Here is a 5152-nt window from a genome sequence, read left to right on the forward strand (position 1 = left end):
CCCGCCCCAGCCAGCGGAGATGGTAATGGGGCAGGAGCCCAGCAGTGCGCCTGTGTTACCTGCATTACTTGTGGGGAACAGAAGGCACAGTGCTCGCCAGCCGTGTTTTGTGTAGTGCAGTAGCCAGTCATCTGCCCTCGCGAGATTCTATGGCCATGGCTCACGTGCCGTGGCATGAACATGGAACAAGGACAAGCTCCTGTTAAATTCAAACAAGGCTGGCAGTCTTTGGCCACTTCTTAATATGAAATGAAAAGACATTTTAATCACTCCGTGCTGGCATTTTTCCAATGTTTTTTCCTCATCTCTTCCCTTCCAAGAAGGCTCGGTCATTATCCTATTTACCAGGAGCGCCTTCTCATTAGCAAACATGCTCCGCCTGCCTTCACTGGGCTCTGCCTGCCTCCCCATGCATGGCTCCATCCCTTCTTTGGAAAATGCTGCTTTAAGGGTTTTCTAACTTTTCTTAATGAGTTTGGCTAAGAAAGGGGAAAGTCTGGTGTACATCCTTCAGGAAGAAACAAACCCGTAAGAGATCCCTTGTGACAGAGCAAGGAGGATGCATGCACAAGTGTGTTTCCATAAGCTCCAGTTTCACACTGGGTTGTGTCTGATAAGGGCTGTCTCATTCTAGAGGTATGACCCGGAAGCAAATCTGCTGCTACCAGGCTCTCACAGACCACTGCCGGTTCCGTGTCATCAGAAATGAGGCAGCTGCGGTAAGATCCTCAAATACAAAAATACATATTCTTCTAGCACTTAGTCTTACAGTCTATGAACATCAACAAGTGAAGTGTGTTGGATAAGATGGTATCTTGTTTGTCCAACCAAAACCTCACCTTATGGAGTCTTTGCACGTAATTTAAGGACAAACTGTAGATCTTTTTCTGTGGTGTCTACTCTGTCCAAACTGGTACCAAGACCAGTGGTGGTTCCAGAGGATCTCACCTTCACAGGTCATTCCTGAAGGACTCCAACTTGCCCCTCTGTTGCTCAGACTCTGAGATCTCAAAGTTCATTCCTGTTGCTGCTCTGTGTAATTTTGACTGGTCCCTCTGTGCTTCGTGTTACTCTTGGCCTTGAGTGCTGCATCTGCTTCTGCAAAGTCTGTCTTGCAAGTCTTCGCTCATCCAGCAGCCATGTGTTGGCAGAACGCATGGCTCTATCTAAATCAAAAAGCATTGCAAAAATTAAGTCTGTTTTGCTGGAAATTTTTATACTAAAGTAAACCAGAGGGTTCTGGATAAAGTCAAAACCTCAGACGGTTTCTGGTAGTTTTCCTTTTGTGAAGTGTGCTATGTTCCTTAGTATTTATTCCACTAGTGTGGTGTGGTACAGTGCAGCACAGTTCTGCTTCTGGTCTGCAGCCAAATTTTGAACATCTTTTCTGAAATAGAGAATCATCTTTCACAGATCACTAATAAACCACTTGGAAAGATTTGAGGGGGAAAAATACCACCCCTTCAACTGTGCAGTAAGGCACCAGCAATCATATTCCTGAAATACAACAGTTAGAATTGTTAAACAAAACTCCTGCATATTTAAATTGTAAGACTTCAATGAAATGAAGGTAACAGTCAGAGTTGGAGAAAGAAAAAGCATTAGAACTCGCTGAGATTTTGCTTGGCAACTACTTACATGTATGACTTAAGTTAAAAAAACCCCTATAGACATGAAATGATAAAATATTGCCTGGGCCCCCATAAATAATCCAAGCCAAATCAATTACTTTTCTGTCTATAAGTCATGAACAATTTATAAAGCATAGAGTGAATGAAAAGAGGCACTTATAATAAAATGTTACCACTTCAACAACATTATTATATACAGCACCCAATTTCTGGAGCTAGGAAGCAGGCGCCTTTCTCCACAGCAAGTCACCATTACCAAGAGTAGCGATCGTATTGAGGCTACTATATGTTACTGACTGCCTAAAGACAATTAATAGCCCCACATGTAAACAGTTACCAGTTTATACAGCATATTTCTAAATTAAACACATTAAACACCAGAGTGCTGCAATCATGGTACGAGTGGCTCAGCAATTGCCACCGGAAAACAAATGTGCTGGTTAGCAGAGCCTGGAAGCCACAGGCCTGAAAGGGGGAGGCTGAACAAACACCAGCCTTTAGGGGAGTGTAAAATTGAAGCTGAACAGGTATCAGCGAGTAATATGGAAAGTGAGGACACTGCAGCTTGCTTGCTTCTGCCTCTGCTTGCTCTTCCAGCAGTGCATGTCCTCTAGGACTTTTCTCTGTTTCAGTAACTTGGTGAGTAGTTCCATGGACAGGTCCCTGCAGAGGAGAGAGCAGAAGTTTGGGGTGGTTTGGGTAATGTTTGCCACCATGGTGTAGACAGCCCCTCAAGGCCCCTTCCAGCTTGGTTGGATTGGCAGAGCCAGAAGTGTAGAAACGTGTGACTGCAAGGGTTTGCCAGCACAGGGCCTGGACTGTGGGCGTGCGGACATGTGTAGCGGAGCCAGGGACCTCAGATACACATTCGGTAGTTTTTACTGTGAATCTCTACAACTGACTCTACATTTATTTGAAAAGATAAAGGAAAGTTTTCTTCAAATACCCTGGTTCCTTATTGTAATGAGAAAGCAGAAAACAGAGCTTTTTCTTTTGCATAAATGTTGTATCTTTTAGCAACAGAATGTAAGAAATTTGTCCAGAGTCTGATCCTTGCTGTGAAAATATATTTCTGTGCTAGTCTAAAGGGCTACACTGAGCAGGAGTGATTTACAAAGCTTTATACGAATGGCACTTTATGGTCTTGCTGAGAGCAACTGGTGCTTTCTGCTTTTTCAGTGCATCAGGACTGCACGTGGACCTCAAGTCATGGGCCTGCCCTTACTTATGACGGTGGCTGTAGAAACAGGATGGGGCAATCTTTACCCCTTGGGCTGCACATCCATATGGAGAGCACAAGATTTGGCATGAAGGAGTGTGAAGATGCAATTCCGGCTGCTGATCTCGTGTGCCTGCTGCCTTGGCACTGGGGCACATTGTGCCTGTTCCCTGAAGAGCAGGGAGCACCCGAAGGCAAAGCAGCCCAGCTGCAGTAAAGATGATGGTGTACACACAGCATATGGTGCTCCCTATTTTTCACCATTCCTCTGAAATGTGCTGTACTTCAGGAGAAGCACAAGCCAGAGGTACAGATTTAGTTTGCTTCAGATCCAGAGCATGCAGCTTTTCGGGCTGCTTGGGCTTGCTTCTTCAGTGGCTCTCCAGCTCTAGGAATAGTCCCTGCATGACTAGCTCCCAGTCCATGCTGCTCTCAGCCACCCCAGAGCACAGAGGAACATGGAGGGCTGTTCTCCCCACGAGATAGGGCTGCCTGCTGCATGGCTGGTGAATACTGCCACTTGGCTGCATACTCCTCCCATCTATGCCCAAGCCTCACAAAAACAAACAGGAAAATCCCATGTGAAACATTCCTGATACAAAGCAGGTCCCGGGGCTGCCAAATGGAGAGTTTAAGATCGCCTGCAAGTCACAGAGCACGTGGGATGCCTTGCAGCCAGCACCTTTGCTAAACTGACACTGATTTGAAAAGGAGAGGTGTCACCCCTTGGGCAGGTACCATGTGTGTGAGCAGCAGATCCCCTGGCAGGTAGGGCAGTGGCTGACCAGCACAGTCCCTGGGATTGCCTTCCTGCTCGCTGGCAGGAAGAGCTGCTGCTTCATCCTTTTCTTTCTCGAATTGGTTGTACTTACTGCTCAGGTATTTGGGCCGTGCCTCTGTCCATGGAGAGGTTTTGCACTTGTTCACCTCCAAATGCAGAAGTCAGCGCCTAGAAAAACACTGCTAGCAAGAAGCCAGTACAGCACACATGCCAAGGCTTAACGTGAAGGGAAAAATATTATTAAAATATTTTAGCTGTTTTTTTTTGTATTATTATTATGGGACCAGGATAGTTGGATTAGATAGAGAAAAACTAACACCATGACAAGACTACCCCACAGTCACAGGTTTTAACAAAGCTTAGCCACAGAACCAGCATGAATAAGGAAATTGCACTGACTTTCTAGACTGTTCTTTGGGCAGTTTTAGCTACTAAGTCACCAGGACAGCAGCAGAAAGAGGAGTTACTCACAATTAGCTGTTCTTCCAGGTGCTTGACTTACTCCACTGATCAAATCACAGGAAAACAACATAGAATCAGCATTAACCTTACAGGGCATATAATTAAAAGACCAGAGGAGGGAGAGCCAACCTGACATTTCAAGCACTGCAACCCAACCTCCTTCATCCCTATCAAAGATCAATTCACATGTTCAATCTCAGGAGGAAGGTTAAAAGTATTCATCTACCCATGGCATCATCTTGGGCTTATATGATCAAACCCATGCTGTTGCCCTGTGAGAAGCAAAGGGGACCATGTGTCCCCAGAGTCAGTACCAACTGGCTCAGCACGATCCTCACCCTGTGCCTAAAAGGGACTTCCTTGCAGCATCAGCTGTCGGCTCCCAGCATCATACTGGGAGAGTGCATCAGGTGAACAGGGGCCTCACACATTTGAGCGGTGACTTGGGTGTACAGACTGCTTTCTCTTACTTTTGGGCAGCAATGACCTATTATTGCAAACCTACTTTAGTTTCCACACAAAGGGATGTGGAAAGCAGGCACTTTGGAGAATATGATTATTTGAGCTATTTCTCCTCATCTGCTACTTGATCCAAAAGGGAAGTTTAGACTGAGAAGTCAAATTGTTCTTCCTGCCACTCCAGTCACACAGAGTGAATGCTGCCCTGTGGGGAACACATCTCTGCAGCCAAACCCTCTATCCCAGAGGGCTGGGCAGCATCCACACTCCACGCTGCCCCCCTCCCGAAAAGGCACCACAGGCTCTCAGAGAAGCTCGGAATCAGCTTTCACCAGTTGCACACATGGGTCCACAAGTCCTGCTCAGCTAAATACCTGTTCGGGAGACTGGTAGGATAGAGGTGGACAAACACAAGTTCTCCCAAACTTAAAGATTAGTTTGGGGTTTTCTCCCTCTGCCTACCTTCCATTTCCCCTTCCTCTTCTGGCTGAAGCATAGGCTGCAGATTTTTCAGACATAATGTTTTATTTGTTGTTTTGGCATACTAACATATGCACGTTTCCAGCCCATTTCACTACTAACTAATCCTTACGTGTGCAG

Source organism: Cariama cristata, unplaced genomic scaffold (assembly GCF_000690535.1).
Source record: "Cariama cristata isolate BGI_N322 unplaced genomic scaffold, ASM69053v1 scaffold14057, whole genome shotgun sequence".
Taxonomy (NCBI): domain Eukaryota; kingdom Metazoa; phylum Chordata; class Aves; order Cariamiformes; family Cariamidae; genus Cariama; species Cariama cristata.